The sequence below is a fragment of the Octopus bimaculoides genome, chromosome 10, assembly GCF_001194135.2.
Source record: "Octopus bimaculoides isolate UCB-OBI-ISO-001 chromosome 10, ASM119413v2, whole genome shotgun sequence".
Lineage (NCBI taxonomy): Eukaryota > Metazoa > Mollusca > Cephalopoda > Octopoda > Octopodidae > Octopus > Octopus bimaculoides.
Genome location: NC_068990.1, coordinates 16,152,871 through 16,171,598, shown reverse-complemented (window position 1 = coordinate 16,171,598; position 18,728 = coordinate 16,152,871). Strand labels below are relative to the sequence as shown.

At 33.9% G+C, this 18,728-nt stretch overlaps 1 protein-coding gene across 5 annotated transcripts in view; it reads right to left on the bottom strand.

Annotated features, from left to right (window-relative positions):
• Positions 1 to 18,728, bottom strand: part of LOC106879980 (extracellular sulfatase Sulf-1) — a 206,452-nt gene that overhangs the window by 167,615 nt on the left and 20,109 nt on the right. The window contains exon 3 of one of the 5 annotated variants that reach the window (XM_052971049.1): positions 17,175 to 17,293. The exons of the other annotated variants lie outside the window; for them this stretch is intronic. The gene's annotated coding sequence lies outside the window, so the exon portion shown is untranslated. The remainder of the gene's footprint in view (positions 1 to 17,174; positions 17,294 to 18,728) is intronic. 5 annotated transcript variants of the gene reach the window in all.

Here is an 18,728-nt window from a genome sequence, read left to right as displayed (position 1 = left end):
ATATATATATATATATACAACGAGCTTCTTTCAGTTTCTGTCTACCAAATCCACTAACAAGGCTTTGGTCAGCCAGAAGCTATATTAGAAGACACTTGCCCAAGATGCCACGCAGTGGGACTGAACCCGGTAAGCTACTTACCACACAGCCACTCCTACGCCTATATATAAAAATTTTTTTTAATTAAAAGCATAACCTCTTAGTTAACTAGTTGCCTTCAATGCTATGATATTATGGTTTAACCCTTTTGTTACCCTGTTTCTGTTGAAATAAACAACCTTTGTTTTTATTAATTTTCAAAATAATGAAGAATTTAGTAAAATATCTTCAATATTAACTTTGTCAATATTAACCTGAAATTTTGAAGGAAATTTTAAACTTTAGATTTCTTTAAAACAGGAAGTTTGTATCATAGAACCATAGACAATCTGAGGTGGTTTGGTATCAAAAGTGTTAATACTTCAGCAAGATATTGTAAGACATGAAACTGCAGCTCTAAGCTATTTACCAAGTTCATAAACTTCAGACTTCTGCTGGCCATATGTCCAGGATAGAAGAAGGCACATATTTTTGATATAACAACAACTGTTTTCTCTTAGTACAGGGTTTTCACACTTAACAACCCATATCTATTCACACCTTGAAAAAAAAAAATAATAATAATATTCGGCAGCTACCCTTGTTGCAGACTGTCAGCAGATGCCATTTTGATAATGTGGTTCAAAAAGTAAATCTTGTATATTCTCTAGGCAATAATAACAAAGAATGAAATTATATCTGAGTTAGGAATATCATAGAAAAGAAGACAGATGATAGCTGTCTCACATTTCAGCTATTTTTATGACACTAAATAATTAAGGGTTGAGCCAAAGAAATAGGAGGAAATATAGCAAGTTGCAGCAATGTAAGATGTAAACTATACAGTTTAGTTTATCAATGAGATAGAAAAGAAGGTATTTATGATATTTGACAAGTAGGTTTATTTTCCCCACAGGAGATAACATGTTTATTGCTGCTGTGAAAATGTATGCAGCTGAACTAAGTGTCAATATTCTTCACACTTCAGATCAGATAAAAATGACAATTAGGTAGATTTCATTATGTTTGTTAACCAGAAAACTAATAAAATGTTGCATGCTAGCAGGAAATAAAGAATATGGCTCATCTTACCTTACTCCAAGAATTATAGAATTTAAGAAAACATTCAGTAATAACAGATTGTAGTTTATACAATAAGAATGAATAGAGAAAGCAAAAAGCTCAGAGGTACCAAAACTTCACATGTACAAATTTAAAAGCAATTGTCATGAAGAAATGGTGATTAAACCTTTGACACCAGCCCACCTGATTCTATAATACAAACTTCATGCTTTAAAATTATCTAAATTAAAGCCTTCCATCAAAATTTCTTGTTCCAAACATCAGATTAATAATGATAGATTTTTTAACTAAATTTTTCATTGTTTTCCAAATGAATTGAAACAAAGGCAGTGTATTTCAAAAGAAATATGGTAACAAAAACGGTTAATGCCAGGAAACTTGGGGTAAGTTCCAGCATTATGGCACTTTCTCACCTGTTAATAACAGCAGTAAAGAAAAGTAAAATATATTTTTAAAAAGTGAACAATTTATACCAAATTATGAATTTGAATTTATGATACATTACTTTTAGAACAGGCATGGCCGTGTGGTTGAAAACATTGCTTCCCAACCTGAGCAACAGGTTTCAGGTTCAATCCCACAATAAGACACCATAGAAAAGTGTCTCCTAAAATAGTTCTGGGTTGACCAACATCTTGTGAGTTTAGTTGGTAGACAGAAGCGTGCATATGTGTGTGTGTGTGTGTGTGTAAATATGTATGTATATATATCTATGCATCAGTTTTTGTATCTACTTGTCTTGACATCATACGATAGTTAAAATTGGATATCTCTGTTATATATATGGTGCCCTTCATTTCCAATCTTCTATGAAACATATCTAAATATGAGGAAACAAGTGAGTGTGGGCAACTGGAAGAGCATCTAGCCATAGGAATTCTACCTGAATGAATTCCGTCTGAACCATGCAAGTATGGAAGAAGTGGGCATTAAAACAATGATGACAACACTGATGCATTTCTACTGAAATGTTTAACAAAAAAATTTGGAGTGACAGTTTCAAAGAAAACACAGTCAATGACAAACTAGTATAGTACCAATAAAAAACGATAAAATTTAGTTAAGTGTGGGACTTATTATACAAAGATACATTTCACATAATGGTTTGTGGTGAAATCTATGATGTCTCACTTTGCCAGTGTTGGACTTCAAAAACGGATGGCAAAGTGCAGACAATGGGGAAAAAACATGAATTATACACAGGCATTTATAAGAAACAATAGTTAAACAGAGATGAAAGAACAAAACACCATCAGCAAGTTCTTTTCATATAGGTGACTTGGTGTTGCTAATGGAAAGAAATAAAGTAAAAAAAAAATAACATTTTTGGGGGAGGAAGAGTTATTTCTCAAGGACTGGTGTTGGCCATGGGCAAAGCAATATATGAAAATATAACAGTTCTACAGCTTATATTAAGAGTGCATTTTTTATGACTTATGGACAATTAACTGATAATTATACATATATCATGAGCAAGGCAGTGGTAAGTTGATAAAATCATTAGTGTGTTGGAAGAAATGCCTTGCAGTGTCTCTTTCAGCTCTGTGCATTCTGAGTGCAAATCCTACTGAGGTCAACTTTGCTTTCATCCTGCCATAGTAGATAAACTAAGGTACCAGTCATGTACTGAGGTCAGTATGTAATTAATTATTCCCCACTTCACCTAAATTTCAGGCCTTGTGCCAAGCTAAATAAAGTAGAGCCAATGAATTAAAGAATGAACAAACTGTAATTTTTGGAGTCCTCAATGAAATTAATTTTGAAAAAATAAAGAATTTCATAAAATAACTGTCATTATTAACATGGTGTTTGGAACATAATTTAAATGAAATTTTGATGGAAGATTTTAATTGTAGATCACTTTAACCTTTTAGCATTCAGATTATTATCAAATGTAATGCTTGCTTTTGCACAATGTTTTGAATTAATTATGCATTATCTTGTAGCTTTGAGATTTCAATGTTGTGATTGTTTATTTTTAGAATGAGATTGTAGGGTAGGTGTGAGAGGCCAGATCTGGCCAGTTTGAACATGAAACAGGTAGAATATTTGAGCCTGATATATCCAGTTTAAATATTAAAGGGTTAAAACAGGAAGTTTGTATCATAGAACCAGGGGTGGTCTCAAATGTGTTGATACCAAAATGGTTGAATCACACCCTACCATCACTGGATGATGTAGTCTGGGATTTACTGTGATTAAATGAAAAAATATGGCTAGATGGTCATGGATGGCAGCATGCCCTTGAACATAGTTTTGCTTCACTGTTTTAAAGATACATTTCCAATGAAATACACCACCTCTATTTCAGTTAATTTTGAAAATAATAACAAATTTAGTAAAATAGCTATCATTATTAAGCTGGTGTTTGATGAAATGTTTTAATTTAGATCCTTTTAAAACAGGAGGTTTGTATCATAGAGCCAGGGGTGGTCTCAGATGGGTGGGTATCATAAGGGTTAAACAGGCCCACTCTCCTTCGGTCAATAGCTATTGACTCTCTTGCAGTCAATCAAATGTAACAAATTTTAAAAACTGGATACTTTTATATTCCAATCAATGTTTCTGATAGAAAATAATAATATAAGCAGCTTAAATTTGCTAAGACATACAAATAAGGTATTTATTTAGATTTTAATGACAATATTATAGAGATTACATTTGTGAGATTTTAAAAAAAAGCTGCTCTCGTTAAAATAAGCATCAGATCAAGAGTAAGAGATTATTTGCTTCAACCCCTTTCTTCATAACACCATGAATAAATACATACATAGAAAAGTAAATAAATAAATAGGGGGTGGGATTATGTGGATTTGAAACAATTAATATGAAATTATGCAAGTGTGTGTGTGTGTGTGTGTGTGTGTGTGTGTGTGTGTGTGTGTGTGTGTACAAGTGTACATGCATCCAGTTTTATAATTTGGCTTGCATTTTTTATTTTGTTGTTCTCTCTTTGTATGTTTATGCTTTCATATTATGAGGAGGTGAACAGGTTTGCAAACAAAAGAAAACAAAAAATTAAGCTTTGCAAGAAAATGTTTTGTACTCGAATGACATTTTGAACACCAAGGAAAATATATCTGAAAGGTTTTTCTCTGCAGCAGAGAATGAGCCAATTAAAGGGAAGTACTTTACATAAGAATCAAACAATATAAATGGCAGTCATTCATTATATATATATACATACACACACACACACTGAAACATAAATGCAACACGCACATGCACGTGCATGCACACACACAGACAGAGCTTCATAACAGAAACAATTGAAGGTAAGAAAATGAGTATTGTTCTCGTAACAATAAACCCCCCTGTCCCATGATCCATCATGTTTGTTCCAAAGCTGGCATTGGAAAAGAAAATATTCTAAAAATGGCTTTTAGCAATTACCACATACAGACTGAGACTAATAAGAATACCTAGTAATCATGGTAATATTTTTTTTATTAATTTTTATTTATTTTTAAATGACTGGGCACCATGCTAGAATAAAATAAATAAATAGTGTATGTTATTATTATGAGTTACAATGAGAGTAAATTGTAAGCATTAGAGTGGCTGAGTGGTTAAGAAGTTTGCTTTCCAGCCACACAGTCTAGGGTTGAGTTCCATTGCATGAAACCTTGCCCAAGTGTCATCTACTATAACCTAAGACAACCAAAGCTTTGTGAGACAATTTAGTAGGCAAAAACTGAAAGAAACCTACTGTGTGTGTGTTTGCGCATGCGTGCACATATACATATGCACACTAGAGTCATTGCATAAAATATACACATGTACAGTCATATTTAATCCAATCAAAACTCTGCGTGGTATAAGCTCCAGTAACAATTTAATTTTTAGGCATGTTTCTTTTTGAACCTAGCTATTACTATAAATTTGGTGCACCTGAGCTATGGACAGAGAGAGAGAGAGAGAGAGAGAGAGAGAGAGAGAGAGAGCAGTGAGGGACAGCATAGAGAGACAATCAGAAGAGGGTGAAGAGATGGTGGACAACAGCTGATCCAAGCTAACAACAGCTGAACAATGACAAATGTCAACAGCACCACCATCACCACACTTGGACTGCTGCTACAATCACACCAAGAACAGTAGTATTCAAACTCTTCTTGATGCTTTGTCATTCACAGTAACAACAGATTTCTTTGTTTACAACAAGAAAAAATACTTTGTTTATCAAAAACCTCAACAGATATCAGTGTTCTTAACACACACATACATACATACATACATACATACATACATACATGCATATGACTGTAAATAATGAATGCTCCAGCACCAAGACAATTCTTACTTGTTTGAAATAGGTGATCTGAGGGAATGACAACAAGACCCCAGCTGAAGGAGCAGTGTAGTGAGACTGAACCCAAAACCTCGTCGGTGCAAGGCAAACTTGTCAACCACATGGCCATATGTTAAACAAGAACATGTCCCACTGGGATGAAGATATATCACAATGCCACACAGTTACTCTAGAAATTGTAACCAACCATTTCATATTGGTAGTCATGTATGACAACTAACAATATATATATATATATATATATATATATATATATAACCAGCCGAAACTGCAAAGATAATCTGGAACTCGACTGAGGAAAGAAAACTCCAAATTACCTGTCCTTGTTTTCTTTGTATTGTTTGTCTGGATGTTTTGTTATCCCTTTTTTGTATCACCTAACTGTCTGGATGTTTTGCGTTCTTGTCCCATTTTTGTATTTTTTATATATAAAAATATAGCGGCGTACATACACTTTGGTCTCTTATATATATACACACACACACACACAGACACACATATATATGTATATGTATATATATATATATGTGTGTGTATATATATGTGTATATGTATGTATGTGCGATATATATATATATACACACACACACACACACACACAAACAAACACATTGTCTACTAATGTATAGATGTTGTAGTGGTTATTTTGAAGTCTGGCAGAGGAACAGGAAGTAATGATGGTGTCAGAATAGTGAAGCCAGATACTATTCCCTAGAAAGAAAGTTTAAAAAATTAGAAAATAAAAATACACTCATCTATTATTAGGTCAGATTGGCAATTATTTATAAAGTGAATGATGGCCTACAGTGCAAGGGGATTGAGAAAACAATTGGATATCAAAATTATCAGTGGATTCCAGCAAAAGAGCAATAACCATTCTCTAGTGAGAAGAGTTAAAAAGTGCAGTGAACTAATAAACAAGGTTTGGGGTAAGATAGCAAAGTTAACCCTTTAGCATTCAGATTACTCTGTGAAATGTAATGGCTATTAATTTATATTGTTTTGAATTAAACATGCATTACCTCATAGCTTTGAGATTTCAATGATACGATTTTTAATTTTTAGATTGGCACTGTAGGGTATGTGTGAGAGGCTGGATCTGGTCAGTTTGAACATAAAATAGGTAGAATATTTGGGCCAGATATGGCCAGTTTAATTGCTAAAGGGTTAAACCCTGGAATCATTATGTTTGGAAGAAAAAGAAAAGAGAATACAGACTATAACAGAATGGATTTTGAAATCACTGGTTAGGGTAATGATGATATTCTTAACTCTCTTGTTACCGTAATTTTGGTTGAAATACAACACCTTTGTTTCATTTTATTTTGAAAATAATAAAGAATTTAGTAAAACAATTTTGTTATTTTTAAATTGGTGTTTAGTACCTGAATTGACATGGAATTTTAGTGGAAAGTTTTAATATATATAACTTCTAAAAATGGAGTATGTATCAGAGAAGTGGTGTCACATAGGTTGACATCAAACGAGTTAAAACAAAACTGTTAAATCAACAAGAGCTTTCTTGGTTCTCTCTCTTTACTGAGCATCAAGCTAATACATCCTTGTACACATCTTTTTGTTTGTTAATTTTATTATTCATTTATCTGAATTGATTGTTTATTTTAATTGACTATATATATAATTGGTCTTCTTTCAGTTTCCATCTACCAAATCCACTAACAAGGCTTTGATTAACCCTGGACTATAAAGGAAGAGAGTTATTCAAGGTGCCACACAGTGAGACTGAACTCAAAACTACATGGTTGGGAAGCAAACTTCTTAACCACACAGCCACATCTACAGTGCATTTCAAGAGAAATCTAGTAACAAATGAGCAAAGCAACCCACTCACTAGATTAATGAGAATACTCTCTGCTGAGAGAGAAAGTTGATGTTTGTTAAATTTTTGCTTGCTTGTTGTAACTTTGTTTTGATTTTGGGGTTTTTTTGTTTCTTTCTTTTCAATAATAAAAATAATTTAATCTGAATGCTTAAATTATAAAACAAATTTTTCAAAAAATGCATGTTAGAAAAAGGATTGAAATATTAATTAAGGATGTAATTACTTTTAAATGATTCTAGCCCTGAGGCAATTACAGTTTTTTTAACAAATTTAACTTGTTTCCAAATGTATAGACTAAAAATATAATTTTTAAAAAAAAACAGTAAAGCAACATTGATGCGAATTTTCTCACCCACTCTCCCTCTTCTCAAAGAAATTAAGATTCAAGCTTTGCATTAGGTAGAAATAAAAATGTAATGATAGACTTTATCATGGAGTGGCTGTGAAATTAAGGACCACATTGGTTTCAAGTTCAAGTTCCACTGTGTGGCAGCTTGGGCAAGTGTCTTCTACTAGACCCACAAACAAATTAAAGCTTTGAAGTGGATTTGGTAGGGAGAAACTGAAGGAATTCTATTATTTGTTTCTGTGTGCATGTGTGTGTGTGTGTGTGTGTGTGTATGTGTGCATGCATGTATATGTATCTATGTGTGTGTGTGTGTGTGTGTGTGTGTCTCCTTGTCTTCACAAGCTTATTCTTTGTATGTGTATGTATGTATGTGTGTGATTGTGTGTTGTATGAGTGTGTATGTATGTGTATGTTTGTGTCTCTTTGTCTTGACAGTTGTAAGTGAGTGTCACTGTCAAACAAGCAGTGTCATTTCCAAAATTCTACAAAACCATGTCTGGCCATTGAGAAATATTACCTTGCTTGGAAACAAGAAGGCCATCCAGCCATAGAAAATCTGTCTCAATAAACTCAGCCTGACCCATGCAAGCATAGGAAAGTGGACATTAAATCAATGATACAACAGGCTTCCACACAGTTTCTATCTACCAAATCCACTCATAATGCTTTGGTCAGTTCAGGGATATAGTAGAAGCCTCTTGCTCAAAACCATATGATTGGGAAGCAAACTTCTTAACCACTTAGCTATACTTGTCCCTAAAGGCATTAAAAAACCAACATTTTTTACTTCTAAAAGTATTTAAATTATTCACTTCTTATAAAACAAAACAAAACTCAGATAATCCTCACAGCTCCACTTTAATCCTCACAGTCACATTTAGTCTCAATAACATAAAATTTAGAATCTGAGAAAACTGGGTGGTCTGTGTTGGTGAAAATTTATCCATTAAGAATTTATAGGAGAGTTCAGTGTGTAGGCTTGTTGTAAAGAAACACTCCAGCATATCACTTGGCCTTCTTCAGAGAGAGAGGGGTGGGGATCATTCTGCCTAGGTTACAATGTTTCATAAGTATTTTTGCAGCCTGGTCAATAAGATACATGTTCTCTCTCTCTCTCTCTCTCTCTCTCTCTCTCTCTCTCTCTCCTATCTCTCAAGAACAAATATCTGAAATGCTAGGGGTTTTTTTTCACTCCTCATGACAAATCAACTCTTTGAACTTGGTTTTAAAATTTGATTTGATAGTCTCTCCATGTTCCTTAATTGATCACCATATATAACAATGACCTCTGCTGTTTGTTCAATGAATAGTAGGACAAACTGTATGCTAAAAATGATATGACAGCACCAAGAAAATACAACAGAACCCCACCACCACCACCATAGTGTGGAATTTTAGGGCAAGAAGATCTCAGACAAACAGCATACATGCTGTCTGCTAGTGTACAAGAACATCAAGAAGCCATTGTAACTGCACATGGTGTTAAGAAAGCAACAGTATATAATTGGATATGGAGAGATTGTGCATCATATTTGAACTACAGGGGTGTGTGTGAAAGTCAAGAACATTCACCTAGTGAATCACTTGCTGCAGAATCTTCAACATATGGATTAATTGCAGCAAATCAACTTGATGGGAAAACAATTTCATTTAGTTTCCTAAGTTGATGATTTCCACAGATTCATGAAAGATGTTTTAATTACTTGTTCAAGAAATGTTGCCAGTTAAAACTGAACTTTAACTCTTTTAATACCAACCCTTTTCAGAGTGCCCCTAGATCTATGACACAAACTTTTAAAGTGATCTAAATTAAAAACCTTCCATTAAAATTTTATGCTAATTTGCTTCACACATTAGTTTAATAATGGTTTCAAGTTTTGCCACAAGGGCAGCAGTTTTAGGGAAAGGGATGAGTTGATTACGTCGACCCCAGTGTTAAACTGCTACTTATTTTATCGACCCCAAGAGGATGAAAGGTAAAGTCGACCTCAGCAGAATTTGAACTCAGAACATAGCGACAGGGAAATACCACTAAGCATTTTGCCCAGCATGCTAACGATTCCGCCAGCTCACCACCTTACATTAGTTTAATAATGACAGTTATTTTATTAAATTCTCCATTATTTTCAAAATTAATTTAAACAAAGGCTGGATATTTTCAACAGAAATATAGTAACAAAAATGTTCATTTACTACTCTTTAGATAAACGTTTAAGCTGGCAAACTGCCTGATTCTTTAGTACAGCAGACAAAATGCTTTGTGGCATTTCTTTTGGCTTTACATTCTGAGTTCAAATTCTACAAAGATTGACTTTGCTTTCATCCTTTCAGGGTCGATAAAATAAATACCAATTGAGCACTCGGGTTAATGTAATCAACCAGCACCCTCCCCCAAAATTTCAGGCTTTGTGTCTATTGTAGAAAGAATTAATTAGAAGAAAATTTAATTTGCTTGAGATTATTTCTGTTTCAAAATTACTTTAATATTCTTTGAGTTTAATTTATTTCAATCTATATATGAAAGGGAGTAGTGAGATTAACCCTTTTCATAATAACATGCTGGAGATGACCCCTGGTTCTATCACTTCTTCAAGTGATCTAATTTAAAACCTTTCATCAAAATTTTATGTTAATTTATGTTCCAAACACCAGCTTAAAAATGATAAAGTTATTTTACTAAATTCTTCATTATTTTCAAAATTAATTGAAACAATAGCAGTGTATTTCAATGGAAATATGGTAACAAAAGGGTTAAGGTGAACTACATTAAAACCTTCCATCAAAATTTCATATTGATTTATGTTCTAAATATCAGTTTCATAATGACAATGTTATTTTAATAAATAATTCATTATTTTCAAAATTAATTGAAACAAAGGCAGTAAATTTCAACAGAAATATTGTAACAGAAGGGTTAATGATTTGTTTTTTACAAACAACGTAATACAAGAACACAAAGTACAAGAGAAATACTTCCCAATAGTAGTAAACCATTTCAGCAGACTTAACTGTAAATAACCAAGTGCAACATGCAAGATTTCACGAAACCTGATCTGATAGTCTTCTGTGTCAACAAAGGAATCTATTACGCCAACAAGGAACTATCCAAACATGTCAAACACTTGTATGGAATTTTCTCCAAATATTATTTTAGCAATATATTTAGCATCTGACACAATTTCCTCATCTATAGATATATCAAAGGTCAGAAATTATTCTTTACTTCACCTAATTTGTCACCATTTTTCAAGTTTATGAGCCCTGATTTCTTTTGCAACATTAGAGTTGGAGTAGGATTAATTCATTTACTTTTATCAGGCAATGGGCTGTGACCATGCTGGAGCACCACCTTATGCAGTCAGTAGTTGAACAAATCAACTCTAGTTCTTTTGCTCAACTGCTAAATCAACAAATAATGCAACAGGTTTATTATATTTTAAACAAAGTGGTACTGCACACAGAGAGAATCACTTAACCCTTTTGGTACCAACCTACCTGAGATTACTCTTAGTTGCAAGATACAAAAATTTATGTTTTAAAATTATTTAATTTAAAACCTTCCATCAAGATTCCTTGTTAATTTATATTCCAAACAGCAGCTTAACAATTTCAAAGATATTTTGCTAAATTCTTCATTATTTTCAAAATTAAATGGATTAAAGATAGTGCATTCAACAAAAACACAGTAATGAAAGGGTTAAATTAAACATAATGCTTCCCAATATATTCTTCATCTGACACAGTAATTCCATAATGTACAGACACACTAAAAGCATCTAAGCTAACATTTTTAAGTAAATAATATTTTCAATTTACTTTAATAGCGCATCATCAATACTGGTCTTTTACAACCTTTATCTGACAATTTCATCTTCCTAATGTTGGTTATTTTTTTCTGTTTCTTACATGAGTTGGATGCATAGAATTTATTACAAAAATATATTTTATGGCCTTCAAAATACGACATATTCTCAGATTCATTTACTTTTCTGTTTATCTTAGCTGGCGGCGGTGAGAAAAGGAATTACATTAATAATGCACCAAAAGAAAAAAAGAAAATTCGAGTCGACTTCCTGTCAAAACAAGGAAAAACAAAAAAGCTAAATGCTTGCCTTGCACTATCAGAAGTGATTACAGAAATACTAATAAAAAAAAATATAAAATAAAATAAAATAAAAGTGAAGGGCAGTTGTTTACTTGGTAAACTTTTTCAAGGAAAAAGTTACATGGTAAACATATCAGAGAGATTATTTTTCCAAAATTAGAGGAGAGTGACGCACAAACCAGACAAAAGATAGTGGGTAGACTAATCAAGCCCAACAATAAATTAAAAAGTCATTTGTAAACCACAAAAAGAATAATAATAATAATAATAAAAAGTAATAATAATGATAATAATCTCTCTAGGGTATTGAGATTAGAGTATAAATGTGTAAAAGATAGTCAATATATCTTCCTAGAATGACAGAGTATCAAATCTTGTGTAAAATTCATTTTCCTTTTAATTTATATATATTCTTCCTTCCAAACAATATCATGACAAAAGTTTAAAAACAAACCAACTGAAATGAAATACAGAAAATGAATGTCAATAATCTACATGCAGGAAAGGACATGGGATTTCAGTATTGTGATAATGAGAAAACTTAGAGAATAAGCATGTGTGTGTGTGTGCGTGTGTGTGCAAAGCCGTTAGTTAAGATGAACAGGGAGTTTGAGTTGGCATTTGCTTGTGTTTCTGACTCAGTCATGTCTTTCAATCAGCTGAGAGAAAAAGAGACCAGTTATAGCTAAAAGTTAGTAAGGGAGGGAACAAACAAACAAACAAAAAAAAGCAAACAAAAAAAACACATGCACGGTCTCCAAAACAACATTTGACTCAAAGATTTGAGGCAACTTAAGACAGAATAATATTGTTAGCCTTAGTGGCAAAACATGGCTTTGCTTCTTGTCAAGGTAAAGTTGGTGAGATTGTAGAAAATATGAAAATAAAGCTTGCCTGTATTGTTGCTAAAATTATCCAACCAAATAAGTGTGTGTGTGTGTGTGTGTGTGTGTGTGTGTGTGTGTGTGTGCGTGCATGCGTTTGTGTGTTCAGCAATTTCAGGGAAGCAAATAAGTTGATTACATCAACCCTAGTGCTTAACTGGTACTTATTTTATCAACCTCAAAGAATGAAAGACTGCAGTGAAATTTAAACTCAGAACATAAAGACAGAGAAAATGCCACTAAGCATTTTGCCTGGCATGCTAACAATTCTGCCAGAAATATCAAGAATTTGAAAGACAAACAGTCTAGACAAACAATGACATAAATTATAAATGTATGGGTTACATGTAATTTGTTGAGGCATATTCTCTATGGCCAGATGCCCTTCATATCGCGAACCCTCATCTGCTTCCAAGCAAGGTAACATTTCCCATGGCCAGACATGTTTTTCATGAACAACTGGAAGCAAACAGCATCACTTGTATGATGGTGACACTTGTTTACAACCATCAAATAATGTGACACACACACACACATAATGGGCTTCTTTCAGTCTCCATTAACCAAATCTACTCACAAGACTGGTCACCTTAGAGACTATAATAAAACATACTTGCCCAAGTGCCATACAATAGGACTACACCCAAAACCAAGTGGCTGAGGAGCAAGCTTCTTAACCAAATAGCCATTTCTGCACCTACAGGTTTTGGTTAGACAAAAGCTATCATAGAAAGTACTGTACTGTAGGACTGAACTCAAAACCATGTGGTTAGGAAGCAAATTTCTTAATCACATAACCATAGCCATGTCTATCTCTCAACACAGACAACTCTGCTTCTGTATGCTTTCAACATTGTCTTTCACAATATTGCATAAAATTCTTGAATTTACCAAACTCTCTTTCACAAGCAAACTACATATTGTTTCCATATGGTACAAATACATCTTGTAAATGCAGACGATATCATAGGAACTGCATATTCTCTAATTATGATAATTAAAACAAAAACATAAGCACTTTCAAGCAAAATTCTTTTCTTTCTTTTTATTATCAAATCATATCTCTGTTGAAAAAAAACAAAAAAAAAAACAGGTATTTCCTTCATCGAGTTCTTAGTTGCTTTCCATATGGAAAACATATGTGAATATGCATATACACTTACAGTCTAAGGCCAGCATACAGGCATATGTATATATATATGTATATGTATATACACACACACACATAAGCCTTCTTAACATACTAATATATGGTGGTATATGAGCCATACACTGTATGTGTGTATGTATAAAGATATATATACACACACATACATAAGCCTTCTTGACATACTAATAAATAATAAATGGCAGTATATGTATCATACACTATATATATAATAATAATATATATATAAACATGTATGTTTACATATGTAGGTCGCATGTATCTGTTTTTCAAAAATGAGAATATATCTACATATCTATTTCTCTACCTATCTCTCTCTCTCTCATATATATATATATATATATATATATATATATATACACACACATATATATATATATATATATATAATATTGGTCGCACATACATACTGTATGCTTCTCATGTATATGCCACATTTAATATTAATTCATAATATATATAATTTTATATATATATGGCATCTAGAAACAAACATCTCTATATTATTTCCAGCTACTCCCATCCACCCCTATATGATGCAGGGTAGCCATGTATCTATTCTATAGCAAGATAACCTGGACTGGCCGCTGACATGTATTTTAGCCCCAACACCTGGCATACAAAGACCCCTTACCACTTTTTCTCCTTTCTACTGTATTGTCTTGTAAGTTACCTGAAGAGCTCACTAATGCCAGTAGCCCAAGAGAAGTACCCTGTACGGATTGTAAAGTGGTTGGTGTTTGAAAAGACATGCAAGCATAGAAACTATGTCAAAGCAGACACTGGAGCTCGACACAATCCTGTTGCTCATCATATCCTGTCAAACTGGCCAAACCATGCCAGCACAGAAAACAGATGTTAAATAAGAATGACGATCTATACACACATATACATTTGCATTACATATATGCAGAGACCCTGGAAATGTAGATATATAAACTCCCCTTTCTACAGAGAGTTTCATACATGTCTGGAAAATTTACTGTAAGAAATTTCACCATATAGGAAAATTCATTGTATGGACAATGATAAAGCATTTTTTTTAAATCTAAAAAAAGAATAATAAAAGCTTTCATAAAAGCATTAAAGTTTTTATACAACATTAAATGTTAAAAAAAAACATGATGAGGTCATTCAAAATGAAGGTTTCTCATGGTGAATATTCTGACAGCAAAAAATGTTTAAGGCGAAATTTTTTATAACCGGTTTCGTCAACAATCGTCCACATAAGTTTTGGATGTAGTGGATCAGTCCACAGTGTAGAGTTACTGATGCATCAGATGTGACCACATCAGACAAGTGCTTGGTTGGGTGCAGCTGGGAACTAAAGAACTTCTAACTAAAAAAATGCAAAGATTCTTTGGAAGAGAGGAGGAACAGTGCAGGAGAAAAGACGAGTGCAGTTGTGAGGTCAGAGAGTAGAGTATGGGAATTGCAAAGAAATGAGTATTTCAAGGGGGAAGGGGCAGAGAGAAGGTAATGGTGAGTGTAATCTGGTCTGTAGATGTACCTGGAGAAAGTAGGAGAGGAATTGTGTAGTAGTTTGGCAGACGATCTGGGCCACTAGAGTGTCTCATCTCACAGCTGCTAGAGATCCCTCAAAAGGAGAAAAAATTGCTTCATCTCTTCATACACATACACATTTATAATTTTCTTCAAATGAATTCCTATTATAAGATAGAGGTCAACTTGAGTCTACAGTAGACATTGGCCAAATGCACCAAACAATGGGATTGAATCCTGAAGCATGTAAACGTGACCTTCAAAGTGCTGGTGCCACCGCACCAAAACACCATCAAGTACATTGTAGAGTAGTTGGAATTAGGAAGGGCATCCAATTGTAGAAATTATGCCAAAGTAAGTAAGCATTGAAGCTCAATGCAGTCTTCCAGCTAACCATATCCTGACAAACCATCCAACCCATGCCAGCATGGAAGATTGACATTCAAGGACGAGATACCAAATAAAATAAAACACAAAATGACAAAAAAGTGAACAGTGAAATAATGATAAAGAGGAAAGGGTGCACACACATATATAAGGAGTAGTGTTGGTGAATATCAGGAAGAATGGAACTTTTGAAGGATGCAGTGTCCTGATAGCTCAAAGTGACAAAGTAAGCTACTGACATAAAAAGCATTTGGAAGGTATTTTCAGTGGTTTCTCTCTGTATATACAGGATAGATGCAGAGGTCATCACTTTGACTTTCATTCAAACAGGACCTTATAAAAGGGTTCAAGAACTTTGTGACTGATGTTGGTAGCAGGATTGCTTAACCCCTACTCAAGATCAGTTCAGTACTGATTGAACAGGCCTTTGATCAAAGACATTCCAACCATGATCATCCTGTTTTTTTCAGAGCTACTAAGAATTATATTACTTGATATGCAGAAGGTAGTGAGTTGTTAGAAATTTCAGTAGGTTTTTCAAGCAAGTTAAGTGACTGCATAGAAGTTCCCCTCAGTGAACTCCATTCAGTTCATCCCCATTGCATCACCATGAATATCTATTGCAACAGAAAGCAATACCAACTGAAATACTGACATCTATCTTAGCAATGATTGTGGAAACTTTATTGAAGGTAGGAAGAGTAGACATATCAACTGACATACTCATACATAAAAATCCTTCTCAAGTTTAGGGTCTGAAAAATATTTCTTTTTAAATACAAGCATATTATATCCAGTTGTCACTCACTCACAAACTAAATGGTTTGGTAATGATTTGGCAGTGTGGTAAGTTTGCTTCCCAGCTACATGGTTCCTGGTTCAGTCCCACTGCATGGCACCTATAGCCTCGAGCCAGCCAAAGCCTTCTAAGCAGATTTCATTGATGGAAACTGAAAGAAGCCTGTTGTATATATATCTGTGTGTGTGAGTCTTTGTGTGTGTTTGTCCCCCACCACCACTCGACAACTATAACTTAGTGGTTCAGCATAAGAGATTGATAGAATAAGCGGTTAATTCAGTCGACTAAGAGTTCAAGGTGATGCCTCCATAGCGACAGTCTAATGGCTGAAACAAGTAAAAGATAAATGCACATACATCATCATCATTTAACGTCTGTTGTCCATGCTGGCACACTGGAAGGCTACACCAGACTCCAGTCTGATTTGGCATGGTTTTCTATGGCTAGATGCCCTTCCTGATGCCAACACTCCGAGAGTGTAATGGGTGTTGTTATGTGCCAATGGCAAGGGTGCCATTTGCATGACACTGGGGTCCATGCTTTCACTAATTGCTTTTGGTGCCTGTGTAGTCACAAGCAGATATTGATTCTTTTCCGCCATTAATTCTGTAGAATAATTAAGATATGATAGATGGTGGGAAAGAGAGAGAGAATTGCACAGATACCTGGCTGGCACTTATTATGGCTGAGCAGACTGGGAAATGAAGTACCATGTTTAAAGACACAATGTGTCACTCAGTCCAAGGATTTGATTCTATGACCAAATGATCTTGCGCTCAACATCCTTCAATAAACAGACACAAACAAAAAGATATAGTTATAAAGACACAAATGTAGAGTATAATAGATAGACAGATGAGTATTAAATACACACAGACTAATACAAATTAATCCTATTCTAGTGTGGCTGAAGAACAAATTTTGTTTAAAAATTTTTCTCCTGTCAGCTTTTATACAATTTATCCACAAAGCGCCAGTTTTACGAAATAGATGTATAACGAAGACATCGAGAACATCTGCAATCAAAGACTTTTCCAGTCGTGACCGAGTCGTCTAAAATCGAGGACCACATTATCTAACGTGTCCAATTTCTAAGGCTGTATGTAGCAAGGTGTAATATGAAGGAGGTTTGGCTGATATTTCTAACAGGTAGGGCTACCCCGCAAAGGCAGCTCCGCCGTTAGCTCGGTTTGTGACAGATGTGATGTTCAGGCAATTCTTTATTTCTCAAGAACATGAAGTAAAGATGGTTGTGTGTATAAAATGTACTGTGCTACGGAAAGTATCGATCATTTCAGTGATTTTACAGCAATTGTTGTTTTGGGTAATCGGTGCTTATTTATAATGAAAATTGTATATAACTACACATTAGTGCCCCATTCACCTCGATTTTGTTTCCTTGTAACTTTCTGAAAAATATTGTTCTTTAAGAGAAATTTTGCAGAAATGCGTTTTCAAGAGAGTAAATAACGATTATGTTGATAGGATTTTAAAAAAAGTTTTGAATTATTCTGAACCCGCTCCTGGCTTTATTTCCTCACGCCTGTCTCTAAAATGCATGTGTTTTAATGAAATTTTACAGAAATACATTTACGAGAATGTAGATTAAGTAACGTTGATGTTTCAAACATTAAATTCTAAGAAAGAATAAAATGAAAAATGTTAAAGTTACGGAAATTTGTGGTAGGGAGACAGAAGAATGATCCGCACCTCCTCAAAACGAATTTTTTTTTTTTTTCCTTTACTAATTCTATGAACATAATCGTAATCTACACCCTTGAAATCGTAGAAAGTTATGTGACAACGAAGTCGGTGAGTCCCTTATCTGTTGTTATGTCCCCAAATTATCCTTTCAATGACAAAAAGAGTGGATAAAAAAACAAAACAAAGTGAAATCCTACGAAGGGAAATGTGATTGTGTGATGCTCATGCGTTCATGCAATAGGTTGCATAAATTTAAAAGGGAGAAAAATGGACGATTTAGTGACGTTCATGCTTTCTTTAAGGATAGCAAAGTAAAATGAAGTGAACTGGGTACGTGGGAAATTGGAAATTGGGTGGGAGAAAGCTTAATACAAAAGTTATAAGGATGAAAATGAGATTGTGTGACATTCATGCCTTTCGATGTCATGAGAATAGTGGGCTGACGACTCTCTATACACAGCAATTCATTATTTGTGCTGTGTTCATTTTTCTTTTTCTTTTTGTTAAAGGGCTCG